This window comes from Gorilla gorilla, chromosome 7 (assembly GCF_029281585.2).
Source record: "Gorilla gorilla gorilla isolate KB3781 chromosome 7, NHGRI_mGorGor1-v2.1_pri, whole genome shotgun sequence".
Classification (NCBI taxonomy): Eukaryota; Metazoa; Chordata; class Mammalia; order Primates; family Hominidae; genus Gorilla; species Gorilla gorilla.
In genome coordinates this window covers 135731078-135746600 of record NC_073231.2, presented here as the reverse complement: position 1 = coordinate 135746600, position 15523 = coordinate 135731078, and the positions used below count along the sequence as shown (strand labels likewise).

Sequence of the window (15523 nt, the reverse complement as noted above, 5' to 3'; positions counted from 1 at the left end):
CTGCCTCCCAGATTCAAGCAGTTCTCTGCCTCAGCCTCCCGAGTAGCTGGGATTACAGGCGCCCGCCATCACAGCCGGCTAATTTTTGTATTTTTAGTAGAGACGGGGGTTTCACCACCTTGGCCAGGCTGGTCTTGAACTTCTGACCTCGTGATCCACCCGCCTCAGCCTCCCAAAGTGCTGGGATTACAGGCGTGAGCCACTGCTCCCGGCCTCTTTTTTTTTTTTTTTTTTTTTTTTTAACCAGTGGTAGATGGGAGGAAAACCCTGCTTCCAGGTTCAGGTAAATAACAGAAATTGAATGAGCTCGAGAGAAAAAGCAGAACCATTGTCAACTGACAGTGTCTCCAAAGAGATGATTGCATCAGATAATTTCACAGAAATGGTTTCTCTCTCCTTTTTACTTTTCTGCCCAAGGCTGCCATTAGGTTTTAAAGTAATAGAGTAGCTATTATGTAATTGTATACAATGCTTCCTTCCCTTGGGCCCATGTTAACTTGTGCCTTCAAATACAGAATACAGTTTTTTTGGTAAAGAGTTTATGTAAAGCCAGTGTGATTCCTAAATTAAACTGCCAAAATGAGGGCAAACAAGCTGGGTTTTCTGGTTTTCTCCAGATTCTGCAGAGACGTAACATCCGACAGATCAGGAAGATGATTTGCCAAAAGTCATTTGTGTGCTGGTGCAGAATGTTTTCACACTGCTCTGCCCCCAGTGTGTGTGTACACACTTCACTGCCCGGTGGAAAGGCTCTCTTTTCTTCATAGGTCCCCCAACCTCACCTACTTCCATTCCACCCCAGCAGATACAATTTTATCCAGGGAGAAATTAATAATTTTTTTTTCCCCAGAGACAGAGTCTCACTCTTTGCCCAAGCTGGAGGGCAGTGGCACGATCTTGGCTCACTACAACCTCCATCTCTCGGGTTCAAGCGATTCTCATTCCTCAGCCTCCCAAGTAGTCGGGATTACAGGCGTGCGCCACTTGGCTAATTAGCTTGGCTAATTTTTTGTATTTTTTGTATTTTTTTTTTTTTGAGATGGAGTCTCGTTCTGTCGCCCAGGCTGGAGTGCAGTGGCGCGATCTCGGCTCACTGCAAGCTCTGCCTCCCAGGTTCACACCATTCTCCTGCCTCAGCCTCCTAAGTAGCTGGGACTATAGGCACCCGCCACTATCCCTGGCTAATTTCTTGTATTTTTAGTAGAGATGGGGTTTCACCATGTTAGCCAGGATGGTCTTGATCTCCTGACCTCATGATCCACCTGCTTCGGCCTCCCAAAGTGCTGGGATTACAGGCATGTGCCACCCCACCGGCCAATTTTTTTTATTTTTAGTAGAGATGGGGTTTCACCATGTTGGCCAGGCTGGTCTGGAACACCTGACTTCAAGTAATCCGCCCACCTCCACCTCCCAAAGTGCTGGGATTACAGGTGTGAGCCATCGTGCCGGCAATAAAAAAATTTGAAATTCAAATGGTGGTTGGTGACAAGTTGATAAATAAGGTTTTCAGCTTAGATGCTGTGCTTTTTGAGTTCTTGTGTCTGCTTTTCTTCTAGGTTATTACTGATGATAACTGATTTAACTATCCAAATTTCTACCACATTGTGTGCTGTGTTTTAAGTCTTGGGGACAGAGAATTGAGCAAAGTACAGCCTTAAGTACTGATAGCCTTTAGTGGCCTTCCTGTAACCAGATTTCCCCTAAGTCTGTCCACGTTGGTGTCATCTTTGGGTGCTGATTTACTCTGGGCCAGGCAAACTTTAACTGGACTTGGGGAAAGGTATGAAGTAGAAGAAAATAGAACATGAGAAAGGTCTGAGGATAAAATGCAGAGGCTTAGGCCATGCACAGTGGCTCATGCCTGTAATCTCAGCATTTAGGGAGGCTGTGGTGGGAGGATTGCATGAGCCCAGGAGTTTGAGGTCAGTCCTAGCAACATAGCAAGACCCTGTGTCTACACACACAAAAAGAAAATAGAAAAGAAAAGAACAAAAATCAGCCAGGCACAGTCGTGTGTGTCTGTAGTCCCAGCTACTTGGGAGTCTGAGGTGGGAGGATCACTAGAGCCTCCCACTGGAGGTCAAGCCTGCAGTGAACCATGGTCATGCTACTGCACTCCAGCCTGGGTGACAGAGCAAGAGCCAAGAAAGAAAGAAAGAAAGAAAGAAAGAGAGGCGGGGGGGGGGGGGGAAGGAGGGAGGGAGGAGGGAGGAAGGAAGGAAGGAAACATAGGCTTAAATGTCAGGTAAAGACCGAAAAAGAAAAAAGAATAGGCTTAACTGTCAGGTAAAGACCAGAAAAACAGGGCTTCTGGGCTCATTGTGACCCTGCAGGGGTGATCAATTGGTTTTCATTAGGGATGAGATTCAGGGGCTCTGTTACCATAGCATAACCCAGCTCACCCTAAGTGATATAACCACTACTGTCATACAGGGAGCACGATTCATGGAACTTGGGAGCAGGTGTGTGTGTGTGTGTGCAAACACAAAGACATGTATGTGTATATATGAATCTTGCTGCCTCTTGAGGCTGGTTTCCAAACTTGTCTACACTTTGGAATCACCTGGCAATCTTTTAATAATCCCAAGCCTAAGGTCATACACTAGATGAATTACTTCATAGACTCCAGGGGTGGGACACAAGCATTAGTTTTTTTAAGCTCTCCAGATGATTCTAATGTTCAGGACAAGTTAAGTTCAGGAATCACTGCTCTGTGAGAATTATAATATCATTATTATTATTATTTGAGAAGGGGTGGGGCTAATGGAAGTGACAATGGTAGTAGCCATCATTATTATTTACTGGCTGCTACCTATATGCCAGGCAGCATTCTCGATGTTTTACAAAGATAATCACTTCTGATTCTCAATGCGCTCCACGAGACAGTTTTGTAGGTGGTTGGAGAAGGAAAGGAGAGGGTCATATCTTTCAAACTTATGTAAGCCACAGAGTTGGCTAACCAGATTGTCAGGTGAAAATGAGAAAGATGGGGCTGCTGGGCTTACCTTCTTGACCCCAGAGGGACCATTGTGGTCATCCTTAGGGCTGAGATTTAGGTGTTCTTTGTTACCACAGCATAACCTATCCCATCCCGATGGATGCAACCATCCTTTTAATAACCACAGTGGATTCAGGCATTGGTGCTCAGAAGCACATTTTGCAACATTATAAATTGAGGGTGAGTTTATTTTGGCTTGTGGCTTGGAAGGAGAAGAGTGCAGTAAACCAGGCTATTAATCTTGGGTTTGTTGGTTCATCCATCAACACCACTTTGTATGTGTCTCAAGGAATCAGATTTAATAAATTAATAAAATGCTACCTTGTGTTTTTGTAGCACTTTTCTCAATGGAATACACAGTGCTGTGCAAACATCTTACTGTTATTGGTCTTTTTGATACACCATAGAATGCTTGTAAGAGGTAAATAGGGCTGTTACCATAAGGTAAAATGAGGAAATAAGTTACCTTGAAATGCTTATCTAATATCTCTATAGATTTCCGATGTCTGTAGAGATTTCTGATGGGAGCCTCGATGTGTAGGTAGGAGTTTGGTTCGGAAATGTGGGAGTGTTGTGGAAGGTGTTCCTAGCAGAGGAACAGCATAGACAAAGGTGGAACAGCAAGAAACAGTATTTACATGAGCTCTGTAAGCAGCTTAGTGTTGTGACCGAGAAAGATACCATTCCTCGCTATTATGGGTGATTGGAAAATCTCAGAAAGCCTGCATTTCCACTTATTTCTTCATCATGCAGCACATACTTTTTTTTTTTTTTTTGAGACGGAGTTTTGTTCTGTCACCCAGGCTGGCATGCAGTGGCACGATCTTGGCTCACTGCAACCTCCGCCTCCTGGGTTCAAGTGATTCTCCTGCCTCAGCCTCCCAAGTAGCTGGGACTACAAGTGTGCACCATCACGCCCAGCTAATTTTGTGTTTTTAGTAGAGACGGGACTTCACCATGTTGGCCAGGCTAGTCTCAAACTCCTAAACTCAAGTGATCCGCCTGCCTCAGCTTCTCAGAGTGCTGGGATTACAGGCGTGAGCCACCGCGTCCGGCCACAGCACATACATCTTCTAACATTTTGCAATGGTGGAAGAGATTTCTGTGTTGTGTGTAGTAAGGGCCGAATAAGGACAGCAATTAATTTACCTACTTTTACCCTGAAAGATCACACCAGATACCATACCAAATGTTGCACACTGCTTATTAGTATAGATATTTCACAGGACTTTACTGATGCCTCAGTGATGTAGACTAACCTTTCGAAATAAAGGCAGTATAGACATAAATCCCTCTAATCTTCCCCCTGGGTCCAGAGTTCATGACTGGGGGATCGCGCCCCTAGACAAGTTCCTTAACCACTTGGGCCCTGCATTTTCATAAGCAAAAATATTAGATTGAAGGTGAATTCCAAAGTTTCTCCCATTTCTAAAATTAGTTGATTTCATCCAGAAACTCTGATGCAGGCACTTATAAGTACAAGCGGCCTATTAAATTAAAAAACTAGGCCAGGCGCAGTGGCTCAAGCACGTAATCCCAGCACTTTGGGAGACTGAAGTGGGTGGATCACCTGAGATCAGGAGTTCGAGACCAGCCTGGCCAACATGGTGAAACCCCATCTCTACTAAAAATACAAAAATCAGCCGGGCATTGTGGCCAGCACCTGTAATCCCAGCTATTCGGGAGGCTGAGGCAGGAGAATCGCTTGAACCTGGGAAGCGGAGGTTGCAGTGAGCTAAGATCATACCACTGCACTCCAGCCTGGGGGACAGAGCGAGAGTCTGTGTCAAAAAAAAATTAAAAATTAAAAAGCTAAGTAAATACTGAAATGGACTATAGACATTTTCTCCAAGTCTGTGGGTTGAGATAAGACCAGAGCTTGGGCAAGGTAACATTCTCCCCTTTGCCCTCTTCTGTGTATTACAGCTTGGGGAGAGGGATACATTCTCATTAAACCTGTGTTCTAACATGAAATCAGCACCAGGATTTTAGAAGGGAAGCTTGCTAAACCAGTTACACTTCTTCTTAACTGGACTATTTTTTTTTTAAGGTTTATGCAATATCTTTCCTTTTGTCGCCTCAAAAAGTGACTGTGAGAACCTAAGCTCTTTCAGACTTTTAGTTTATGTTTGACTTTTTCCTGTCATTCTGTCTAAATCTCTGTATTTCAAATACTAGGTTACACAGTAGTGACCTGATCATTTAGGCTAATTTTGGGCGAGGGTTCAATCTTACCTCCTTGTCTTGCTTATCTGATTGCCTGGTTCCAGCTCTGTGGCCATGCTGGGGATTCACAGTGGCGTTAAAACCTAGGCCTGTGCTGATTCAGGCTGGACCAATGCCGTCTCCTTGACCAGCTGCAGCTGTTTGTTGAGTGCCTGCCTTGTGCCAGGCTCCGTGCTGTCACTGGGGATACAGTGGTGACAAAATAGTGTGGCCGCTACCGTCCTGGAGCTCACAGTGTTTAAGGAACCACACAATAACCATACAATTGCAGTGATGGTGTGTGCTGTAAACAAGAAGCACAGAGGTTGAGAGCACATGCACAGGGGATCTGACCTGGTTTGCTCAAAATGGCAAATGCATGGCCGTGATGAGGAACCCAGGCCAGTAGCTGGGGGCTCTAGGCATTAAGAGCAGCAAGTGATCTCAAGTACAAGTTGGGACCAGGTGAAGGGGTCAAGAGTCCACTCACGAACAGCACTAGGGTCCCTGTTATTGGATAAAGTGCAGGACAAGTCCTTCCCTGGACATCTCCCTGCCCCCCTCCCCTGACCTTCCCAAGCTGGAAGGAACTCTTCTAGCCCTTTAATTTTACAGGATATATCATCCGTGTCATTTATTTGGCAGTTGTGTGTTGCTTTGTATTGGAGTAAGTAGTGTGCCTTTCATGCCCTAGAAGACAAGTCTGTTTCCTACACTCTATGTCCCCCAAGTAGGTGACCCTAGATGAAATGCTTGATGGATCAGTTGGCTAATGAAAATGCCTGTGGCATTCAGTTAGTCTTAGAATGTGGGCCTCTTTCTTCTTGCCTCCAAAGCAGCAGATCAACAGAAGGTTCGGAATGAAGAACAGTAACACGTAACAGTTCCAAGTGTTCCTTTGTGCTGAAATTTACCAAAGCTTCTGTGGATTGAGGCAGTTAATGGGGGAAATTCTATCAACCTAGGAGTAGTTTAATAGATATTAGCTTGGAATTAAAAGTTCAAGGTAAATTGTCTTTCCTTTATCTACTCACTTTTCTTTCTGCCTGTGTGATTCTATTTCCATTAATAGAGTAACTACCAGCCATGAGCCTTCTGTTTGCTTTGGCCCCTCCTATCTTTCCTCATTTTCTCCATCAGGTTCTCTCCCTTGGCCACTTCTGCTTCCTCTTCTCTTCCATATTTCTCCTGTTCACACTCTTCCTTTTTAAAATGCCATCTTTTTGGACAAACAAAATGGTTCAAAACGTTAAAGGAAAATGAAAAAGAATATTATTTCACTCCCACATTCATCTTGTTATCATTGAGTTTTACCTTCTCTGATCCTCTCTACCATTTCTCCATAGGGGTACATATTTTATATTAATTGTATATACAATTTTGCATTCTATTATATATAACTTTATTACATATTTATTATATACATACATATACATGTAATATACATAATTATAAATGTAATTTTTGGCCGGGTGTGGTGGCTCACGCCTGTAATCCCAGCACTTTGGGAGGCTGAGGTGGGCAGATCACCTGAGGTCGGGAGTTCGAGACCAGCCTGACCAACATGGAGAAACACCATCTCTACTAAACCCCATCTCTACTAAAAATACAAAATTAGCTGGGCATGGTGGCACATGCCTGTAATTCCAGCGACCAGGGAGGCTGAGGCAGGAGAATCGCTTGAACCTGGGAGGTGGAGGTTGCGGTAAGCCGAGATCGCACCATTGCACTTCAGCCTGGGCAACAAGAGTGAAGCTCTCTCTCAAAAAAAAAAAAAAAAAAAAAAAAAGGTAATTTTTGCATTTTATGATATATGTAGTTTTGTACTTTGTTCTTTTAACTTAATATTCACATTTTTAAATTCAACGAATGCTAACTGAGCCCCTACTATATGCCAGACATTGTTCTAGGGGCTGGGGACACATTCGTGGACAGACCAGCCATAAATGCCTACTGTCATGGGCTTAGGTCTAGTTCATGGAGAAAGAAAATAAACATAATACAAACGATGTTAGGAGGTGACAAATGTTATGGAAACAAAGAGTAGGGTGAAAGAAGATTGGGAATATTAATTTATAAAATAGTTTCTTGTGTTTCTACCATTTTCTTTCTTTTTTTTTTTTTTTTGAGATGGAGTCTCGCTCTATTACCCAGGCTGGAGTGCAGTGGCACAATCTTGGCTCACTGCAACCTCTGCCTCCCGTGTTCAAGCAATTCTCCTGCCTCAGCCTCCTAAGTAGCTGGGATTACAGGCACGTGCCACCACGGCCGGCTAATTTTTTGTATTTTTAGTAGAGACGGGGTTTCACCATGCTGTCCAGGCTGGTCTCAAACTCCTGACCTCATGATCTGCCCACCTCGGCCTCCCAAAGTGTTAGGATTACAGGCATGAGCCACCGCAACCGGCCGTTTCTACCATTTTCTTATGTCCTCAGTTGTACGTTGTCCTTGAGGTTGATGGATTTTAATGTATTGAGAACCTTAGGACTATATAACTTTATTATTATTTTTTTACTTTGTTTTTCTTTTGAGATGGAGTCTCGCTCTGTCACCCAGACTGGAGTGCAATGGCACAGTCTCGGCTCACTGCAACTTCTGTCTCCCAGGCTCAAGCGATTCTCCCGCCCCAGCCTCCCGAGTAACTGGGACTACAGGCTCCCACCACCACACCTGGCTAATTTTTGTATTTTTAGTAGAGATGGGGTCTCGCCATGTTGGCCAGGCTGGTCTCAAGTTCCTGACTTGAGTGATCTGCCTGCCTTGGCCTCCCAAAGTGCTGGGATTATAGGCGTGAGCCACCCTGTCTGGCCAGGACTATGTAACTTTAAATCATGAGAAGACATGGGAGTCATTGAGAGCAAACCCTTCATTTCTGAGGTGAGGAAACAGGTCCAGAGAAAAGAAATGACTTGCTCAAAATCATACTGCCCCCAAGTAGCAAAGCAGGGGCTTACATTGTAATTAAAGTGATTTTCATTAATTCTGAAGATGGTTCTTTCAGAATCCTACTATGCCCTTTCCCTATAGTGGGAAATTTAATTTGTGTCTGGCTTTTATTATAAATAATGCTGCAGTGGGCAGCTTTATACCAATAGCATCTTAATGAAAGCAAGTCTGTTGATAAAAACAACAATAATAATAAATAATAGAAAATGTTAATATTTACTGAGCTCTTAAATTTTCTGTGCCCTGTGCTAAGCACTCTACATGAAATAATTTACATCTGACAATGAGTACCATTAGTTTCTTCATTTTTTTTTTTTTCTTTGAGATGGTCTTGCTTTGTCACCCAGGCTGGAGTGCAGTGGCGCGATCTCTTCTCACTGCAACCTCCACCTCCTGGGTTCAAGTGATTCTCCTGTCTCAGCCTCCCAAGTAGCTGAGATTACAGGTGCACGTCACCACGTCTGGCTAATTTTTGTATTTTTAGTAGAGATGGGCTTTTGCCATGCTGGCCAGGCTGGTCTCGAACTCCTGACCTCAGGTGATCCATCTGCCATGGCCTCCCAAAGTGCTGGGATTACAGGCGTGAGCCACAGCGCCCAGACACTTTCTTTATTTTATAGATGAGAAAATGAAGGGATTAAAACTTAAGCCTGACCAAGCCCAGGGTCTGACTGTCACCTTCTATCATATACAACTTTGCGAGTTTGAATATTAAAACAGCAATTGTCAATAAAAATGCCCCAAACTCTCAAATTAAAAGAAAAAAAAGCAAATGTCAAAAGCCAAGATAATCAGGTACTTACATTTATTTAAGAGTTTACCAAACATTTAAGTTTTACCCAAACTTTTACTGATTATGTTTCCTATGTAATTGTTGCTTTTTATAGCCAAAGACAGTTGGAATTGGCAATTTCCTAAGTTCTACCTATTATTGTAGTCAGTGCTCACAATAACACAGTGAAGTAGGTGATAATTGTGGCTGTTTTATAGATGAGTAGTGTAGTATTATTATTATTATTTTTTAAAATGGAGTTTCGCTCTTTTTGCCCAGGCTGGAGTGCAATGGTGCGATCAACCTCTGCCTCCTGGGTTCAAGCGATTCTCCTGCCTCAGCCTCCCGAGTAGCTGGGATTACAGGCATGCGCCACCACGCCCGGCTAATTTTTGTATTTTTTTTTAGTAGAGACAGGGTTTCTCTATGTGTTGGTCAGGCTGGTCTCGAACTCCCGACCTCAGGTGATCTGCCCACCTCGGCCTCCCAAAGTGCTGGGATTATAGGCATGAGCCACCGTGCCCAGCCTTAGTGTAGTATTTCAGGTGGAGCTTGGTCACTGAGGGATTTAGTTAATGTTTACAGAAAGGAAAACGGGGTGGGGAAGCAAGGCAGGTGGAATGATTTATGCAAAGCAGGGAGCTAAGACTTGGTCTAGAATCCTGGTTCACCTCCTCATAGGTATGTAACCTATGGCAAAGTACTTGAACTGTTTGTCCCTCCATTTTCTCATCTGAAAACAGGGAAGTAATAAAATATCTTTCATAATGTTGTAAGGATTTCATTATAAATGGGTAGAAATCACTTTCTATAATAATGGCAGAAACTAAGCAATTGATCAGAGATATTGGTGGTAATAGTTCTTCTGTCATTACATTTCATATTAAATCCTTTTGTCTTCTAATGATGATATTTCTGTAAAACAACAAATCTTTTTTTAACGGCATTGATAAATTAATACACTTTATCAATCTTTTAAAATGTCATTGAAAATTAATGACTATGGACACAATTAAGAATTCTCTTTTTCTTTTCTTTTGAGACAGGGTCCCACCCTGTCGCCCAGGCCAGAGTGCAATAGTGCAATCACGACCCACTGCATCCTTGACCTTGTGAGCCAAAACAATCCTCCTGCCTCAGCCTCCCAAGTAACTGGGACCACAGGCTCACACCACTGTACTCGGCTAATTTTCCTTTGTTTTTAAACTTTTTCTGCATACAGGGTCTCGTCATGTTGCCCAGGCTGGTCTCAAGCAATTCTGGGCTCAAGCAGTCCTCCCACCTTGGCCTCCCAAAGTGCTGGGATTACAGGTGTGAGCCACCACACCTGGCTGGAATTCTCTTTTTCTGTAGGCAAAGATTTAATTCTGATGGTATGCTATGTAAGGTGGGTGGAAAAGCAGAGATGAACTAACCTCTCCATAGGTTTTGGGATCACAGTGGGGTGAAGCTCAGAAATGAACAGCCCACCCAGCCATTTTTCTCCCTTCCGTTCCTCTGGAGCCATCTATGATTTTATGGCACCTTGTCCCTTCCTTCAGGTGGCGCCCTCCTGTGCCTGTGCCTTTTCCTGATGGAAGGAATGGGATTGTCAGAGCTAAACATGCCAAGTGAGCAGTCCTTCGTGCTGCTGAACCACACCAGGGGCTGAAAGAGCTGTTCGTGGAAGGGGTGGCACATTCTGAGCATGCCCTCTTGGATTTTTTTTTGCAGCCAGTGAGTCTGTAAATGGAGCCATGGGCTTGGTCTGCAAACTGCTTACAGCATCAGTCAGCATGGTGGGGAACAGCCTATCCCTTGGGAAAAACCTCTCCTCGAGGGTAGGGCTTGGGAAGAAGTGAAGGCGTGCAGAAAATCTTTTCCTCTTCTCCCTATTCAAATCTTGGCAAGAAAGCACACTCTTCATTTCTGTTTCCTGTATCAGCAGCACATTCCCAATTTGAACTTCAAGGCATCGTCCTTGCTTCGTCATACGTCAGCTTTTCCGGCTGCAAACAATTTTGCTTCTCTAGTTGACGAGGACTCTAATAACTCCAGGTGGTGAATGGGCGGTGGGGAATACAGTTCTGTAGAAATACAGCTCTAAAGCAATACAAACACAGAGGGAAAAAATGGGAAGCTTGGCAAGGGGGAAGTGCTGGAATAAAGCATTTTACCTTTATTGACATTGAAGAAACCTCCCTTCAGCTGAACTCCAGAATCATTCAACACTTCATGGTTGAGCTGCACAGCGGAGTGTTATATAGCCTTTAACAGCGATGTGGCTGACGTTCCTTTATTAAGGAAGGTTGATAAACTGTGAGGTGGAAAGACAGTAGATTACAATTCAGTAAATGAACCATTTTAATAAAAATATGTGCTGCCTTTATATAGATATAGACAGGAAAAACATTTGGAAGGGTGTCCACATGGTGTGGGTGGTTGGATCATGGGTGTTTATTTTTTCTTTCATTTGCTCATATGTATTTTCAAATTTTTTTGCTGCAATCAATATGTATTACTCATATAATCAGGGTGAATAGTGCATCGGGGCACCTTATTTACTGCTTGGGTCCTCCCTTTTTTTATCCATTCATTCAACATATTTAGGGAGGCTCTCCTAGGGGCCAGGCACCATGGCAGGAACTGCAGTGGGCACGGTGATAGCTCTGTCTCTGCCATCACAGCTGACATTGTAACAAGAGGTGGTTTTTGGTTGTTTATTTCTTTGGGTTTTTTTTAGTTAAAACATTTTTAAGCTAAAAATGTAACATAATTAGAGGCTGGGCGCAGTGGCTGGCACGTGTAATCCCAACATTTTTGGAAACCGAGGCAGGAGGATCACTTGAAGTCAGGAGTTTGAGACCAGCTTGGCCAACATGGCAAAACCCCATCTCTACTAAAAATATGAAAAAATTAGCTGAGCATGATGGCGTGTGCCTGTAGTCCCAGCCACTCGGGAGGCTGAGGCAGGAGAATCACTTGAACCTGGGAGGTGGAGGTTGCAGTGAGCCGAGATCGCACCACTGCACTCTAGCCTGGGTGACACAGCAAGATTCTGTCTCAAAAAAAAAGAAAAAAATTAAAAGAATTAGAGTTTGTGATAAGCGCTGTGAAGGAAAAACACCAGTGACATGCTAGGGAATGAGTGAAGGTAGGTGGAGTTCACCTTTGGAAGGGTGATGGGGGGTTCACCTTTGGAAGGGTGATGGGGGAACTGCTTTGAATCCGGAGGCTGACAAACAGGCAAGTGAAGAGACTGGAAAGAGTACTTGAGGTACAGAAGGGAACAGCCAATGTGATGCAGTGGCACCCTTTTTTCTTCCTGCAGGTCACCTGAAGGGTTGGGGAAATGAGACTTGGAGTTGCCCCACTTGTGAGAAATATGTTAGATTTGCAAATGTGATGGAGGCTCATAGATAAACCTTATAACTCGGGGGAAATATGGCTCTAAGGACAGCTTTATGGCTCCTGTGAGATTGGTTAATGTTTTGCTAAATAACAGGAAGGTGTCAGTTTGATTGGTTGCCTTCTTACTTGGGTTCTTTTTGAATAGCAGCTCTGATGTCATCTTTCAATGCTGGATGAGCTTCTATCCCTTCCCAGGGGATTCTCAGGACTCTGTCCCCTGTCCTCTTCCCCTTTCTTCGTTAAATATCCATGGAGTCCTCATCCCTAAGGCACCACTGGATTCCCTGACTATGGTGGAAATGTTTGGAGCTGTTTTCTAAAGGATTCAGTGTTCATTCATCCTGTGAAAAGGAAGAGAGAAACAGTTGATAGAACTCCCTGAATGTTCAATTGAGGAGTGAGACTGGATACAGAGGCAGCAAAAACTATACTCTAGGTGCTGAAGCGTATTGAAAGATGTCTTTGAGTGAAGGCTGGCAGCAAAATATAGAGTCTTCTCTAAGGACAATTGGGCAATAACAAATCAGGATCTAAAAAATTTTCAGATCCTTTGACCCAGTAATTACAATCCAGGGAGCTTATGCTGAGGTCAGAGTTTTTTTAAAGGGAAAAACAAAGAAAACAAAATGTCTCTAACAAAAGTTAACAGTCAATAATGACATAGTACTTTGGAGCTTTGAAAGTATTTTCTTATACAGTCTTCATGAGAGCTTCCCAACATTTCCGAGAAGTAGATTGTCTTCTCTCCATTTCACAGATAGGAAGCAAAGATCAAGTGAGTGGGTCTAGTTCACTCTGGCAGATTCAGGACCTGAGCTCCAGCTCATGGATGGCTGCCCAGTGGGTTTGGTCAGAAACTCAAGGTACAGCTGGGTGCAGTGGCTCCCAGCACCTTGGGAGGCCAAGGTGGGCGGATCACCTGAGGTCAGGAGTTTAACACCAGCCTGGCCAACATGGTGAAACCCTGTCTCTATTAAAAATGCAAAAATTAGCCGGGTGTGGTGGCTCATGCCTGTAATCCCAGCTACTCACTCAGGAGGCTGAGGCAGGAAAGTCGCTTGAACTCAGGAGGCGGAGGCTGCAGTGAGTGGAGATTGTGTCACAGCCCTCCAGCCTGGGGCGACAGAGCAAGACTCTGTCTCAAAAAGATAAATAAATAAAAATACAAAAAAAAAAGAAACTCAAGGTACAGTGGTGGGAGTCAAAAAAGCATAAGGAGAAAACCAAGACTCAAAACTGTTATTGAGCTTAGTCTGTGCCTAGTTCAGTCCCTAGCATTTTACAAGTTTTCTCTGAGTTAACACAACAAACTTGTGGGGGAAACTAAGGCTTTCAGATGTTGAATAACTTGTGTAAGTTGTAGAGCAGGTTTCAGAGCCTAAGTTACATCCAGAGCATAGACGTGGTTTCAGCTCTGCTGTGTTGCCCTCTGCATTCACAGGAATGCTTTGTAGAAGGAGTGAATACATGAACACATGAATGAACAAATAGATTAGGGAGTTAGGACATGAAAACCAGCTTCTGTGGAAACTTGGACCTCAGGCTCCCCATGGATGACAGGTTCCTTTCCATAGTTCTGCATTTTCTACCTGCAATACAGCAATGCGGTTGCCCAGGCCCCTCCCAGGAGAGTTGCGGCTTCCCCGGAGGCCACACTTCTCCAACACCTTTTGCCTAAAGGCTCTTTTTCCCTAAAGGCTCAACTCATCTCTTGCAAAATACCCAAAGCCAAATGAGTCTAGAGGGTAAACCAGCCATGTAGGATGTGGACCTTTAGCAACTGAAGGAAACTGAGGTCTTTCAGTATGATGAAATACTCTGTAGTCATTAAAATGATAGATGTGTGTAGAAATATGAAAAAGTATTGGGAAAGAGTTGCACATATCTGAAGAAACCAATGAAAGCAATGTGCATTTATTTATTTATTTTTGTTTTTTATTTTTTTGAGACAGAGTCTCACTGCATTGCCCAGGCTGGAGTGCAGTGGTGGGATATCGGCTCACTGCGACCTCTGCCTCCTGGGCTCAAGTGATTCTCCTACCTTAGCCTTCAGAATAGCTGGGAATACAAGCATGTGCCACCATGTCTGGCTAATTTTTGTATTTTTAGTAGAGACGGGGTTTCACCATGTTGGCCAGGCTGGTCTCGAACTCCTGGACTCAAGTGATCCACCCGCATCAGCCTCTCAAACTGCTGGGATTACAGACGTGAGCCACCGCGCCCGGCAAAGCAAGTGCATTTACATGGATAAAGATTGGAAGATAAGAGGAATGAAAACCATGTAAAAGTATTGATATCACGTGATGTCACCATCCAGTTTGTCTGCTAAGCCAGGAGCCTCTGGATCATCCCGACAACCCCAGTCTCCTCTTCCCCCAGATTGAACTTGCAGATTCTGCATCAGGTAGCATCTTAATTCCGGTGCCTGTTCTTCATCCTTGCTACCAGTTTCCTTGAGCAGGCTCTCCTTATCCCTCTCCTGGACCCCACAGCAGCCTCTTAACTGCTTTGCTGGCCCTCTGTTCTCCCTACCACTGTAGTCCATATTGGACCCTGTGGTCAGAGTGATCCTGATATAAAACATACCTGATTATGTGTCTCCTTGGTTACTTGTTGTTGCCTTCAGAAGGCAAGTTCAAATTTCTTAGTATGGTGTATGATGTCCTTTACAATCTCAGTGTGTCACAGCACCCCCACAATCCCTGCCAACCCTTGGCCCCCTGCGTTTTCTCCTTGGCCCTTTCCCCTTCCCTTCAAGACCAAGCTAAGAGGTCTCATTCTTTTTTTTTTTTTTTTTTTAAGATGGAGTCTCACTCTGTTGCCCAGGCTGGAGTGCAGTGGTGCAATCTTGGCTCATTGCAACCTCTGTCTCTTGGATTCAAGCAATTCTCCCACCTCAGCCTCCCAAGTAGCTGGGATTACAGAGGCGCGTGCCATCATGTTTGGTTAATTTCTTTCTTTCTTTCTTTCTTTCTTTTTTTTTTTTTTTTTAGTAGAGATGGGGTTTCACCATGTTAGTTAGGCCATCTCGAACTCCTGACCCCAAGTGATCTGCCTGCCTCAGCCTCCCAAAATACTGGGATTATAGGTGTGAGCCACTGCACCTGGCCAAAGGTCCCATTCTTTTTGAAGCCTTCACAATTGTCCCAGGGAAAGCTGTTTCCTCTACCCTTCTGAATTACAATGAGTCATGCTTTGTTTTAAGTGCAAGA

General features: G+C 44.0%; 1 protein-coding gene and 1 long non-coding RNA gene across 11 annotated transcripts in view; one reads left to right on the top strand and one right to left on the bottom strand.

The window, feature by feature from the left end:
* The window catches only part of CYRIB (CYFIP related Rac1 interactor B), a 175266-nt gene that overhangs the window by 57630 nt on the left and 102113 nt on the right, over window positions 1–15523 (top strand). The window lies entirely within an intron of this gene.
* Window positions 10303–12594, bottom strand: LOC129524244 (uncharacterized). Its single transcript, XR_010135049.1, has 3 exons — window positions 12438–12594; window positions 11078–11217; window positions 10303–10491 (listed from the first exon to the last, which is right to left on the bottom strand). It is a non-coding gene; the product is annotated as an uncharacterized lncRNA (long non-coding RNA).